The 15182-nt window shown below is 55.6% G+C and overlaps 1 protein-coding gene across 9 annotated transcripts in view; it reads right to left on the bottom strand.

The window, feature by feature from the left end:
* Window positions 1-15182, bottom strand: part of MYRF (myelin regulatory factor) — a 68101-nt gene that overhangs the window by 38817 nt on the left and 14102 nt on the right. The gene's annotated exons all lie outside the window — the stretch shown is intronic.

Here is a 15182-nt window from a genome sequence, read left to right as displayed (position 1 = left end):
GTCTTGCCCAACCACCGCCACGAACTTGGCGCTGACGTGGCCCGAAACGGCTTTGTCAGCAAAGCCGCAAGAGCCGCTGGCCTCGCCGGGGCCGATGGCGGGGCTCCCCTTTGCAGGCGACGGGGGAGAACAATCCCCGCAGAGGCAGGGCTGTAAGCGTGGGCTCGGGGGTTGCTTTGGGAAAGCTGGTTCCCTCCCCTTTGGACCCTCGCCTCCGCTTTGCAGAACGCGCTGGAGTTTCTCCACTGCTGCCATGACAGCTCTGGATCAGCTCCCGACCCCGCCGGAGCCCTCCTCCCGCTCCTCTCCTCTCCTCCGCGGGCAAGCGGTGGGCTTCCCTCTCCTTTCTCCTGGAGGGCTCCTCCTCCCCTCCCCTGTTCTGGGGAAGCTGGGCCGGGTTTTGTTGACAGAAAGTGCTTTCTTTATCTGTCTCTCTGAAGTGGGAGTCTGCAGCCCTCTGGGGTCGGTGCCAGCCCTCGGTGCCAAAGACACTGCCAAGAAAGTGGAAGAGAAGGCCCGGCTCCCCCCACCTCCCCGAGCTCAGATAACGAAGGCAGCCCTTCCTGAAAGACCCCGCAGCTCCACGTTAAAGCACGACGTCCCTTGCCCAGGAGAAGACCCTGACCCCCCGGCCTCCCCCCGCAGACCATGCGCCGGGGAAAGGTCAGCCGCTGAACCGCAAAACCCAGAACGGGGGGTTTCAGCCCACCCCTGGCCAATTGCAGCTCTCCCCTCTGCAAATCCCTTTCATACCAAGACAAGCAAATCGGCAGAAATAAATCCAGCTAGGAATTCTGCCAAATGGACAGGGTGTGTGCGCGGATGGAGGGATCTCTCCCTTAGTAACCCTGGCTAGAGGGGAAAAAACCTGGGTAGCCGCTCACTTGCCAGACACCTAACCCTTTGCGCACCATCTGCCTCCGTGGCAGAGCCCGGGGACTTGGGGGAGGTGGTGGTGGTGATGCTCTCCCATGCGAACTCTTGCTACAAAAGGATGCATCTGGAGCCGGGACGCGTGATGCTCCTGCCAGGCTAGCATGGTGGCGAGGACAGGGCAGGCAGAGCCTACGAGGTCCCGAGCTGCGCCAGCACCTCGCTTACATAGTTGGAGACCCCAGGTCAGCACAAGGGTACTCCTCTGCGACAGCACCGTCCTCTCCTGCAGTCGCAGTGATGTGGTAGCAACCATGTCGTTGTCCTGCTTCGAGTTACGGTTGACTGGAAGAGCTCACCCGTGGCCAGCACCATGGGTACTTGTGTCCCTTGCTCATCCCTGAAGACCTCTGCTATAGCCTGCTCCCGACACTTCACCACGCGTGGCTCTACCAAGGCATCTCTTCTACAAGCAGCCGCTCCTCGGCCGCTGTGACCCCTTAACACCAGCTGAAACCCTTCTGCCAGCGGGCGAGCACTCCCCGCTCTCCCCTGCCTCGCTCTTGGCCAAAGAGACCGCACCGTAAATCACACGACGTGTTTGGCAAACATCCACTGCAAAAGCTATCAGAAAACTTGTCTCCATCCCAAGTTCCAGGGTTGGGACCCAGGTTCAAAAAAAAGGCACTTGACCAATTTTGCTGCCCTTCCACAAGCTACTGACCCTGTCCAAGAAAAATCTGACCCCAGTGGGTTTCCCTTACACCTCTAAATTCCAGGAGCTTCTCCATGGTAGAAGAGGAGCCCAGGACCTCTCCAGAAAGGACAGGAGGCCCTCAGTAGACAGAGGTGTGTGAGGCTTTCCTATTTCTTTGCTACTTTGCCTTAAAAGTCACCTTCAGAAGCCCTCAGCTGAGACCCAGGCGAAGGGTGAGATAAGCACCGTGACGCGAGAGGTGTGTCAGCTGTGCTGCTGTGGGGCTGAGACGTGATAACAGCCGTGGCGGGGTCCGGCTGCGCATGTGCCATGGGGAAGGGGCTGCCCACTAAAAATAGAGGACTTTGCTTGGGGATGGAGGTACTTGCATCAGCTAGGGTGAAACGGGGATGTCAGGGCAGCGGGTCTCGCTGGCAAACCTGCGCGAGGAATGTCCCACTGCCCGTCGCTTCCACGCAGGCTGGGCTCTTACCAAAAGCCAGCTTAGGTGATTAATTAAAAGCTAATACTTCTCCATAGAGTCACGAGCTTCTAACGACACTAACAACGCTCCCTCCCCCTCCGAAGTGGGGATTAGGAGGAAGCGGGAAGCCACCGAGGAGGGACCCTGGGAAGCTCAACACCCACGCAGTTCTGCACGAGACAGACTCCCACATCTCCTCGTCCCACCAAAAGAGAGACGGAGGAGCCCAGAGCAGCTCTGAGCTCCCCTGCGCTGCCGGCATTCGCCCTCCCGCTGTGGGAAGAACAGCAGCAATCCCCACATAGCATCTCCTGTCTATGGCCCTGCCTCTGCACCAGTGCTGGCTCCAAAGAGTACACAAGAGCTCTCGTCACCCATAACCCTTTCGATGTCCCCGAAGCTCAGCAGGATGAATCCTGCCTTCCATCCCAGAGCAGCAAGCCGGGCGAGGTGCCGCAGGCACCCACAGTGCTGCCCAAAGAGACCGTCTCGCAAACCAGCTCATTAGTGCTCTCTGCACACAATGAACCCTCCCAGGGCAGGAGGGTACCAGGACCAAGTAATTCAGCCACTTCTAAGACGCTGACCTCCCTGTACAGGCATGGAGACTCCTCAGGGCAAACTCTTCCAGGACAACCTTCTATTTCACAACTCCTTCAGTTGGTGCTGCTGCAAAGAAACTCCCAAACCTGCCAGGTCCCTACGCCCTGTCCTCCTCTTGGCCCCCGCATTGCCACCCCGCTCTCATACCATGCTACCCCTCCATCTGCTCAGCTTTCTAACCCCTCCCTCGCAGAAGGGTTGAGGAGATCCCCCAAAAGTAAATTTTGCCTGAAGAACAAGAAGATGTTAAACCCGCAGCACCCTCCTCGTCAGCAGAGCCGGGCGAGCAGAGGCCCCCGTACGTGTGAGAATGTCAGGAATCCCAATGTTTGGACTGGTTTTCTCTGCCTTCCCCAAACCTCCAAACACGATCGACATTCAAACGGAGGTGCTTCCCACACCGCCGTCTCCTCCCTGCCCCTGCCCTGACGGCGTGGGTCTGCCAGCTCGTCCCTCCTGGTGACATCCTCTCGGCTTGAGAACTTGCTCCCCATCCCATTTTCAGGTGCTCCGCCATCAGAGATGGGCAAGCGGCCACGGGGCTCTGAAAGAGTTAACGGTGTCTGGCCCCTGTGAGTCGTCATATTTACAGGTCCGAGAGATTAAAACCAGAATTTACCTCGAGTGATAGGCTGATAAGTTTATGGTATTTCTATTTATAACAGTCCCTCCCCCACCTATTCTTGCTCTGTTGCCTGTCTTCTAATCACCCATAATCCTGCCTGGGTCACCTGGGGGTGGGAGGAAGGGAGAGAGCTGAAGAACTTCATCCTGGGATCTGCTAACGAGAACCAGATGTGGGAACCTGGAGATGACAATGAGATCAACTGTTTTCAGGGGCTGGGGAACATCAGCGAAGAGTGGGGGGACACCAGTGACAAGGAGGAAGAGAAGAGGCTGTGCCAAGCCCAGAGCCTCCCCGCGGCACCGAAGCCACGTACCGGAGGGTGAATTTGCGTTCTGGGTTTCAGGGACCCGCTGGGGGTTTGCAGGCTTGATTTACAAATGAAGCACCGTGTTCCGAAAGGCGTCGAGAAGAGGACTGCAATTAAGACGAATGAAAAGCCACAGACCCTGGTAAGCCTGCCTGCCGCACGCTTCCATTCCCGGCCACCTCAGCCCTGCCTGGTTCCCAAAACAGACAGGTCCAAGCGACAGCCTCCACCACGGGCTGCTTCGAAAGTCCGGCTCTTTCTCCAAAACGCTTGCCTGAAGCGTGGCAGACGTCACCGGCTGTTAGTGCTGCCCCGCGTTCACTTCGGACAGGACGAGGAGCGCTCCGGCGGCACCCAAGCCAGCACGGCTGGGACTGGGGCGAACGTCTGCAGTCCCAGGGCTTTGGAGGACGGCTGCTGCCCTGCCTTCGCATCAAGCGACACGCTGGGCAGTGCCCGGCGTGCAGCACAGCCAGGAGAGGGAGCAGCCTGCAGGAGAGAGCGGCACCGGCCATGTGCTTTGAAGTCCTTGACCTACAAGACGGGCCAGGGCCATTACCCCGCTGAGCGCAAACCTTCACCCGAAACCTGGTGCAAAGGACGCGGGGCTTGCCCACGTCCGTAGCAGGCTGGGGAGAACACCAGACACAGCAGAGTGGAGAGAGGAGGCTCGCGGACATGGTGCTGGTGGTCCAGCGCAGGCGGATGGAGCATGCTGGAGGGCCCGCAGCTTTCGGGACGGTCCTTCGGCCGGTCACTGCAACCACCAAAGCACATCCACCTGCCCAAGGACCTCCCTTGGTCCCTCAGCCACCCACCTCAGCCACCCTTGGTCCCTCAGCCACCCTTGGCCCACTCACCCACCTTGGTGCCCTCCCTACACGAAGCACATTAGGGCAGGGTGCTTATGGGGAAACTGAGGCACAGAGCACCCCGGTGACAAAACCACTGCTGAACAGGGAGACAATAACAAAACATCCAGCGGGTGCATGGTGGGACAGGACCGGGAGACCCCAGGAGCTCCTGGCTGACGGTCCCACGTGGCAAGGTGCAGCGTTCCCTCTCCCAGCGGCTCTCCAAGCACGCATCGGAGTGCATACGTAGGAGAGCAGGGCAAACGCAGCCAGCCTCAGCAAACGCCACCAGGCACGAAGACCCACCAGCCAGTACCTGGTATGGCACGGCGTTACCCGCGGAGCTCAGCAGCGGCACGCCGCGCCGGTGCGGCCGGTGCCGCAGCGAAGGCGCGGAGCCCCGGCGCAGCCCCGAGCACGTTCCCGTGGCCGTGCGTGAGGGGTTGTGCAATCGGCGGGCCAGGCTGCCGCATCGGCACATTCCCGGGGCCTCGAGCTGCTCAGCACCCCCCTTCGTGCTTCCTCCCCTGTTTATCCTTCGGCCCTGGCGGATTGGCTGCCGGCCTGGCTGCGAGCACGAGGAATCCGTGCCGTGGCTGGCTAACCAAACACCGCCTAAGCCCGAGGAGCTGCGGGGCCAGTGCTCGGCTTCAGACCTACTTCCCCATCAGCAGGAGCCCAGCTGGCTCTACCACAAAGGGCGAAGCCCGAAGAGCATCCAGCATCGCAGCCCTGCTCCGCTCCGGCTGGGAACGGCATCCCTCTTGCGCCTGCCCTGCCCCGAGTGGGATAACGGCGAGGGCCACGACAAAATCCTGTCCCTGCCCAGAGATCTGGGCTATGCATCTGCCAGATGGGGAGAGCCAGCCACCGGGACACAGCTGCTTGCTTAAGGAACAGCGGGATGATCTCCCCATCGCTCCACGTGCCCAACCCTGGGCTGCCCAGAGGGTACGGAGGGGTGGAAACGTCCCCTCTGGCGGGAGGGACGCCGACCCCGCAGCCCCTACCTCCGCCCCAGATACCAGCCCAGCATTCCTCTTTAATTAACGCTCTTTATTACCTGACTGTAACGATAACCAGTCACTCCCAGCAGAAGGGGCTCCTGTAACCCGAGTGGGACGCCAACCAAGACCACTCCCCCGTCTCCCCCAAAGCGCTCTCAGGACCACCCCAGAGCAAAGCCCTGGCTGTCCAAGGCACTGAAAGGGGCCCCCTCCCCGAACCGCAGCATGGTTCCTCCATGGGATGAGCCCTTCCGCACGCCAACCCCTCTGTCGTCTTCCTTCGGCCCCTCCAGGACAGCCTGCCGGGGTCTGCACGGGCTGCCAGCGGGGAAAAATTTTACCTGGTGTCAACGCACGCAACTGCTCGACTTCAGGGGCCTTCACTTGATCTGATGCTGATGGAGCTACGCTGGCTGGTTCCTCACTCCTAAATACTATCCTTGAGCAGTTTCAGTCACGTTAGGACACCCTTCTCCCGCACTCATGGAAACGCAGCACGTGCCCCTTCCCATCAGAAGGGGTAGGGCTGTCCCAGTCAATGCAGAGGTACAGCCATCGCCCCGTGTCCCGTCCTGGGGACATTCCCTTGTCAGCCCGTCACCAAGGACAGCCCTGCCCCTCCAAAGCAACGGGGCAGCTCGTGCATTCCCCGTTCGTGCCAGAGCAGAAACCCCAACACCCAAAGTCACACCAGAAACACAGCCAAGGCTGAGCTCTGGGAGTCCGTGGGGCAAAATCCTGGGGAAAACACCAAACTCAGGGCTGAGGAGATGGGGGTTCGTGAGAATTTGGGCATTACCCAGAACCTGTGGGCTCCGGGGAGCCTAATTTGTTCGTCACATATTTGAAAGGAACTAACGAACGGAGCAACTGAGAGGGGCTTTGAACATAGACACAACACCTTCTCCACGGAGAGGCCAAGACCATACCCAGCCCGACTGTACCTGACCCCCTCCTCCCTGGCAGCTCTCCTTCACTCTCGGTGAGCGCCCAGACAGCATCCCCGCTCCCGCGTCTAACCCCACGGCAATCCTCTCGCTGCTGAGAGGAGAAACTATCCCACGTCAGCTAGGGCAGGATGCAGAGAAAGCAGCGCATCAGGAAGGGAGATATGGGACCGGTGGGATTTAGCCAAGACCCCAGATTTACCACAGTGAGTAAAAAGTGTTACAGGGTCTCCAGTGGCCAGGAAGACCCTGGAGCAACAACCCGGCTGAACAGCAAACCAGCGCCAGTGGCAAAACACTCAGGGTAATGAACCACACTGGTATGAGGTACAACCAAACCATCAGTAGCACCATCCACAGCAGCATCGCCACGTCCCCCGAAAAGCTCCTTCTGGCCTCACACGGTCCCACAACTCCTTAGCTTACATGCACAGAAGAATGTATCTGACAAAAGCACCTTCGGATAAGCTGGAAAGCGTCCCTAACCTTTTAACGTGTCCTGGCTCAGACCCACAGCAACCCTCATTCCAATACCCACTGCGCAGTGTTGCTATTCCTGACATACTGGCAGGAAGGGGATACAAGCCAGTATATATACCCTGTATAGGTGTGGAGAGAGAGAGATTATGCCCTCTCTCCATCTCCCAGGCCTGGGGGAGGACAAGGTGTGTGGTGAGAGACATCCCAAGAGAGAAGCAGCACGAAGAGCCAGAGGAAACCATCCCGCTGCGCCACAGCAGGGCATGGGCTTCTCCCTCAGGGAACCCTGCGGGAAAAGGCAGGCAGATCCACGCAGAAGAGATGACCGAGCCCCATCCTCCCTCCCAAACCCTCCTGAGCCGCCCTCCTCTTTCTACTCTCTCCTTCCTACTGCCCTCTCCGCCAGCCACCTCTCAGCACCTTCTCCGCTCTCCTTCTTCCAGCCCCTCTCAAATTTCCCCATCTCCCCTCGTCCCTTCCCTCCCCGAGCCGTTATCCCTCCGGACCCTCCCGAGACCCTTCTCCCTCCGACTCTCCACCCTTGTCCTGGCCTCTCCTCCGCCCTTGCCAGCTGTGAACCTTGGCATGGATAGAGCCATTGTCCTCCGGGCACTGGGGCCGAGGAGGAGGAGGGGAAGGTGTGAGAGGGGACACAGTGGAGCGTTTGTGCGTGTCCCCGCGGCCGTCAATGCCCTGCTTGTCCATTCATGCACTAAGATGGCAGGAACAGCAGCACCCACACAAGCGTCGCCATTTGGCGGGGTCCAAGGTGCCTGCCCAGGGGGGCACATTGCCCTGTTTGTTTGGAGTCCCGCAGAGCCAGAAGACAACGCCTTTATCTCCCTCTCCGGACTGAGGGTGTCGGAGGGCTGCCGGGGGGGGGGGGGACAACAGGACCAGAGGAGGCCACTTCATCTGGCATCTCCCGAGCTGAGGACTGACAGGGAGGTACCGCTGCGCCAGGCCGGCTCCGCGACCCTCGCGCCTCCGTTCCCCAGCCCGGGAGGAAGACAGGGATGGGGAAAGGCTCTTCGGCACGGCCTCCGGACCCCTTCTGCTGAGGCTCCTTCGTGCTGGTGGGCTCGCCTGACCCAAGGCAGAGCAGCACCGCGCTCCCAGCTCCTCCGGCCGTGCCCCGAGCGGGATTACGGCACACCGGCCGCGTGGCCACCCCGCTTCCCCAGGCTTTAGTGGGCTGCAGTTAAAGGACTGGACGGTAAAAAAGGAGACGCAAGCCAAAGCTTCTGCTCTTGTGCGTTCCTCTTTGCAGCCACTCACTTTACCTAGATTGCAAGTTTTGGGGACAGGAGTGACCGTTTTCTATAGGGTAATGCCTATGGGCATGAGCTCCCTGGCACCATCGTGGCAGTGAAGGTCCAGCGCAGCTTTTTCCGCTATCAGCATAAACTTTCTTCGGTGTGAATTATTACAAGAGCATACCAACAATACAAGAAAAAAATAATAATATTTATTACCAGCTACATACTGGCATTAAGCAGAGACTATGGCCCAGCTGCCCAGAGCCTTGCCATGCTCAGCGGCGACCAGAGAGGCAAAAAAGACTCAGAGAGGCACAGGGACTTGACAAGGCTGATGGCAGATGGCTCAGCAATGTCACTGCTGCTCTGCTACCGCCAGGGAGAGACCCCAGGGACACAGTCCCTGGACACTGACCTCGCTGCAGGACCACCAACGCCGCTGGGCTTGCGGCTCCTGGAAAGGCTCTTGGGAAACTCGGAGACCCAGGAGCCACTCCGGAGACCACTTTCAGCCCAATTCTGAAGACGTGCGCACCGCATACATGGGGGACTCGGGACTTGTCGCTGTGCTGCCTCTCCTGGAAACCCCCCAGCACAAAACAATCCTGAGGCAGGAAGATTAATAATCAAACAGCAACAGAATACAAGCCTACAGGCAGCCAAGCATCGCCTGGAACACCACGTCCAGATCGGGCGTCTCGTTCCTCCCTTCTAACTGGGAGGCAACAAGGTCTCTCCTGTCCAGTCTGGACAGCCTCCAGAGGAGACTGAGTGTAAGAAAGCAGAGCGATTTATCTAGATGGGACTTTTGCCAGGGCTTGGGGAGGGCCATCACTACTTTTGTGCAACCAACACCGATCTTTCACAAGCAGGAGTGTCAGGTCATCAGGCTTTTCCTTCTTCTCACACAGCTGGGACGTGCAACCATACAGCACTTGCTCTCAACGCTACACTGCAATAGCATTTGCTCCAGAATTGACTCCTGTGAAAATCACAAAGGGTAGCAAAAACTTCTTACATCTTTGGGTTTCCTCTACCATTGCTGCAGTAAGTCCTCATCTACCTCCACTGCACACATGGCACAAACCCCCTCAAGACCCAAGGCCACTTCCCAGGATCTAAAAGCAGAGCAACGCGACCAAGAGAAGCGGACCGGTCAGCCACGCAGGTACAGGGCAGTCATTTCTTTCCCCAAGGAGGAGGTTCAACGCATCCTGCTTCAGTGGTCTAAGTCTTACTTGGCAGCTGTGGAGCACAAACGGTGTGTTTGCAGGTACTCCCGCAGCCGGCGCACGCCGGGCTAGAGAGCAGCATCAGGGTTGTGTAAATGGTCCAGCCAGAACCCTCCTGCTCTGTGCTGCTTGGCTTCTGTTCAGGGTTGATTCATGAGCTGATGTGCCCTGCTTGGGAGTTCTTGCCCTCCTTGTGCTCCTGAAAGAGGGATGGACCGAAGGACACACTGGACACTGTTTCTCTCTGATTTCATCCATCTTAAGACAATACCAACCATTATATCCCTGAATCACGCAGACCACAGAATTTTACTCAGGGTGTCCCCCACCAAACCTAGACTTTCTCACCGTAGCGGACACATCCTTTGGACAGATGCAATTCTGAATTAGGCTTCAGCTGATTAATTCATCTCCTGAGGAAGGGGCCACTAATCCATTTCCACCTTTAGTTTCTCATCTTGGTTTGCACAATGTATCTCCATACCCTTAATTACCAGACTAAAGAGCCCTCCGCTCCAGGAAAGCTACTTTTCAACAAGGTGCTGTGGACTAGCTCAGTCACCTTCACGCTTTACCTTTTCCCAAGCTAAAGCTAAGCTTCTCTAGCCAACCACAATAAATAATAGGTAATGATGAAATTAAAATAATTATTTTTAAAAAAATCCCTAGGGATTAATGCCATGCTGGCTATTTCCATATGGGCTTTCAGACTGAAACTGAGGTTTCTTTTTAAAAAAAAAAAAAAATTCTTGTTTGCATTTTCTGACTAACTATGAGCTGTCTCCTGCACCGGAACATAGTTCCTGCACCAGGGATTTAGCAAACAGTTACCAGACAATACAAATCAGATACCAAACGTGCTGCTTGGATCCCATCCACCCTGCAAGCTCTCTGTGTGTTCTGGGTCTCACTTCAAAGAAGTGTGCTGTCTGGAGCAGCACAAACCAGGAGGGAAGGTGCCTGGCACGCTGCTCGAGGACGCTGTGTGGGGAGGGCAGCACACGGAGGAGAGGATGAGGAGGTCACCCTGGGCATGGGGAGGTGGGAGGCACTGACTGCACGCATTCCCGCAGGCAGAACAGCTCCTCAGGCTCTTGACGCGCAGAACGAGTCTTCTCCGCTCATTAGACAAGAGGAGGCAAACGCTGGGACTGAAATAACGGTGAGATGTGCCCAAAGCGAGATAAACCTCACGGCAGCACTGCCTGAGCTGTGGGGTGCAGGAACACAAGGGACGGATGACGATGGGTAAGACTTTCTCACAAAGGACTGAGCGCCGAAGAGATGCATGAGGAAGGTCAGGGACCTGCCAACTAAATCGAGAGCCGGCTCCTGGTACCCGGCCCAGGCGGATCTCTGGGAGCCATCCCTCCTTCGCTCCTTCCATCCCCCCCCAGCGCAGAGGACAACGGGCAGTAACTGCTGCGGCTTCCCGACACCGCTCGCCCAGCTCCTTCTACCAGAGCAGGGATCACACGCTGCTGCTGTTTTAAAGCACCTGCTGGGGAAAGCAGCGTGTAGGTCCTAGCGAACAAGTCTGCCTCGCTGCCAGCCAGAACTGTGACAAAGAGCCGAGTTATGAGGGAAGAGTGGGAAGGCAAGGAAATTACACAAATTGTATGAGTCATTAGATCAATAGATTAAAAGACCTCTTAGAGCCTTCTGTCCAGGCCAGCATAAGGTCATTCATTCCCAGCTCCCTCCTTGGGGCTCTGCCCCACGCGTCTGGACTTTCATCACTTCCATTCGGGAGACGATGCTGCGGCCCCACACTCCTCCAAGGCTGGCTGCCCTCCTCAGAGCCCAACCTGAATGCTCCCTTTCTTATCTCCACTCACCGCCAGCGCCCCTCGTGCTAAACAGCAGAAGGATTTCACAGCCGGGCCATTCACTATCTTCTAACCACAACTGCTCACAGGCCAACTCCTCCAGTCCTGACTGCCATCAGCCTGACATTGTCTGTCCCCTGCGACTGTCCTGTGCACAACAATCCCCGTGCTATTGCTTCCCATTGCCACCCCAGCATCTGTCGCAGCCGCGAGCAGGGAGGCTCTCTCTCTCCCTTTGAGTATCTACGTTTGGAATTATTTTCCCCCAGATGCATCTTCTTTTGCTTTCCCCAAAAACGAGGGCCACAGCTCCAGCTGGGCTGGACCACAGCAGTTCGGCTGACTTCATCGGAAATGGAGCAGAAAGCCTGGCCTTCCTGCAAAATCCACTTCTCATCTTCTCACTCAATGCTTGTGGTACCAGCATCATCTTTAGATTGCTAAATACACTTGTTATTGAGGTGCCTCAGTGCCAACACACTCTGAGGTCTGCTGGGCTAGGTGTTGTCAATTCAAATATCAGCCAGGCAGCCCCTGCTCCGCAGCGTTTACAGGCTTGAATTTCTCCAGTGCGTTTCACTTAATGCCAAACGACATCCCGATTAGAAACTTCCCCCGCATGGAACTGACAGGGAGAACATGAGAGACATCAAACACTGAGTCACTGACAGAGCTAAAATACAGCTGTTAAGAGAGAGACATCAAAGAGCAGAGGGGTTACTAGCAGAGACCCCCAGGAACTGGTACCCGGGCCAAAGCCATTCAGCATTTTTCATTGCTGTTCTCCACTGGCAAAGTTTGAAGGTGGCACACACATTGGTGGGATAGCAAAGAAAGGAAAAAAAAAAAACCAAAAAACTTATTCTTACAGAGCATCTTGAATCACCTGGTAAGTGACAGCAATCTGTCTGCTGCATAATAACAACGCAAAAGGCAAGACAATCATGAAGTAGCATGTACAGGCTGGGAAACTGTTGGAAAAAAACAACTAAATAAAAGGCTCCAGTTTTCAGGACTAACCACAGCCACGCAAGCCCCCGACACAACGTCACAACTCTGACAGTGACTGCAGAGTTCTCCATGCAGAAGGGGACTATCGAGCAGAAGACAGAGAAACGGTCCTGGCTTTTCTGCATACCGCTGCTGGAATTGATGGCCCACCTATGTTTGTCTGGAAGAGGGCACAGAAATACTGCAGAGACTTTGGAAAAGGTTGAAATAACGCTGCTTGGGATGCACGAGAAGCTTTACAAAAGTCCCTGTCTGGTCTGTTTATTACCAGGAGGCTGAGCAGTGATTGAATCCTCACATATATGAACTCCCATTGGAGAACGCAGCTTGCTGGGAGGGTTTCAGTCTTGTGAGGAGGATATGGCAGTTGGAGTGCAAGATCTGACAGCATCAGCCACGAAATAAGACGTTGCTCCTAGCAGGGAGCAACAGCTTTCCCAGAGAGGTAAAACACGCAGGTCAGGGACCATCTGCTCCTCTGTGCTTGCAAAGCACAGCCACAGCAGGCCCGTGGCCATCATGTCTGACTGCAATAAATAGGAATATTAACATTACTGGTCACCATCTTTTGGAAAGTATAAAAAATTAGTCTCAAAGAGATGCTCTAGGAGCAATTTACCTCTCATATATCTCGGAGGCCCCTCCTAGTTGTAGAGCCCACAGTGCTCTGAATCTAACACAATACAGAGGCAGCAGACAATGTCTCAACAGATACACGAAGCTCAGGGAGGGAAACCAAACTTTCTCAGCACAGAAAACCACAACCACAGCCAACTCGCTGTTCAACTGTCCTTCAGGGTCTCCACGTTGTTGAGTTATGGACAAAGGTTTCAGAGGTAACTCAGTGACTAGACGCTGATTTAGGATTTTCAGCAGTTCAGGAGCACTTTTGACAGTATTTTCGTATTTCCTTATCCCCATTGTAGTTCACCGATCCTCCCAAGAGAGTTCTATTAGCAAAATTCATTCACAGCACGTGTTACCGCAGCTCCATAAACCATGAGTTGTCCATGGAAGGGGAGCAGGGAGAGCATTGACTTTGTCCCGCTCCCACCAGATACCTCCCTCTAGGACAGCACGCCGGATTCATCCCTTACACTAAGTCTTTCAGTCAGTCCCCAGCTGTGAAGGGAGCTTCCCTGGAAGCTGACACACAAGTGACAAACCATTCCTTAAACTCAGAAGAGAAGGGCTAACATTTATTCTGGAGCTAATCTCCCTACAAAGGCTGCAGGACAATTCCTCGCTGCCTAAGTACAACACTGGGAGCTACGAATGAAAGGTGATCTAAAAGGCTGGAATGGCTGTGGTGGTGACTGTGACCAATTTTGGGGGGGGAAAGCTGAGCCAAGAAGATAAATGAAAAGAGTTTCAGCCACGCCAAACTCCCCCAAGACAACACAGCCCGCTTTGCTGAAGTTTTCTAAGGTTTCTTTCCCCACTTGCCTTTCTTTTGTGACAGACCCCGGTATGTCTTTGGAGCACGAGTGTGCCCTGCAGCCAGGACCCATCTCCTGCCAGACCCCAACTCCGCTTCTTTTGGAGGTTGACTGTGCGGATTGGGGTCTGTCATGATAGGAAAGTCACTTTCCCCTTCCGCAGATTCCTGGGTCTCTCCTAGAAGTCTGCTCACACAACGAGGCTGGGGAAGTATGTTAGTGCTTACACCTTAGGTCTAGAGCCGAATTAAACGGGACTTTCAGCTTAATGCACCTCCCTCCAGGCGCTCAGCGAACTTGCTGGAGCCTCTTCCACCCAACTGCGCCTGCAACTGGGAAACGAGCTGCAACCGTCCTGCAGAGGCTGACGGTCCCGCCATCTCCCTGTGACCCGTGGGGCTCTCCCTCGGGCCGGCGCCGAGCTCCTGGCCGGAGAAGGAAGGACTCTGGGAAGGCCCTGGCAGGACAGCACTGCTGTCCAAGGTACCGCCGCCACGCTGCACCCATCGCCTCTTCCCGCGCCGGCACGCAACTCGCCGGCAGGCACCAAGAAGGGAGAACCGAGCCAGACTCTTTCCCAGAAGGACGGTCCACGTTTTATTGAACAACCGCAGCAGTCTCCATCAGTTACGTTTACAGCGCCTGCGCCTACAGCTCTCATCCCTGTGGCATCTCTGCCCACGCGGGGAGAAAGAGAGTCCCAAGATTATTGGCCTCTTGTTGCTGTGTAGTCGCTTGTGCGAGGGGCTACACGGATACAGGGAAGGAAGAGATGGATATCGACCCAAAAGTGCACAAGTCTGTTATACAAAGGGCTGACACAGGCAAAGCAACAGGGAACTGCCTGGATTCATGCTGTAAAACGGTGGTGTAGCCCAGAACAGAAAAACACATCTGCAGACTGTTTTGTCTGGAAGAGACCCCTGCTTATCCCTTCAGAAAAGAGCACGCAGACCTGAAGATCTGCTGGAAGAAGCTGGCAGACCTAGCCTCTGCCTCTGACAGGGCAGACACAAAACCTTCTTTTATAGAGACCTGTACTGAGACCAGCCAGCAAGTCAGACCCACGTGCTAATCGACCTGTACGCTGTGCTCTTGCTGGAAACTTCTGTTGTTATTTGTTTCTTTGGTTTCTAAAAAAAGCTTACCGCAGAAACAAATGAATTACTGACAACTTCTGACAATCCCCACTAAATCTCTTTGACTTCTCCAGTCCCTCAGAGAAGTCCTCAGCCCATACAAACTCTCAGGGCTGAGCCAAGGGCAAAGACTGACCAGTTTCTCACAGTTCAACAGGACATACTCCTTCCTGTAAAAGACCCAAACCACAGCTATAGGGTTTGGGGTTGGGTGGGTGGGCGGGTGGGTTGTTTTAGGTTTTTGGGTTTTTTGTTTTTTTTTTTTTACAGATGAAACACAAACCCACAACCACACATGATGAGATGCCCCACAGTTCTGCAGGCAAAGCTAGGTTGTTAACCTCAATCTCATAGACAAATTCTCTTGGCAGTAAAAAAACACCAAACCTATTA

This window comes from Aquila chrysaetos, chromosome 16, assembly GCF_900496995.4.
Source record: "Aquila chrysaetos chrysaetos chromosome 16, bAquChr1.4, whole genome shotgun sequence".
NCBI lineage: Eukaryota > Metazoa > Chordata > Aves > Accipitriformes > Accipitridae > Aquila > Aquila chrysaetos.
The sequence above is the reverse complement of the archived record's forward strand: the minus strand, read 5'-3'. Positions and strand labels throughout refer to the sequence as shown.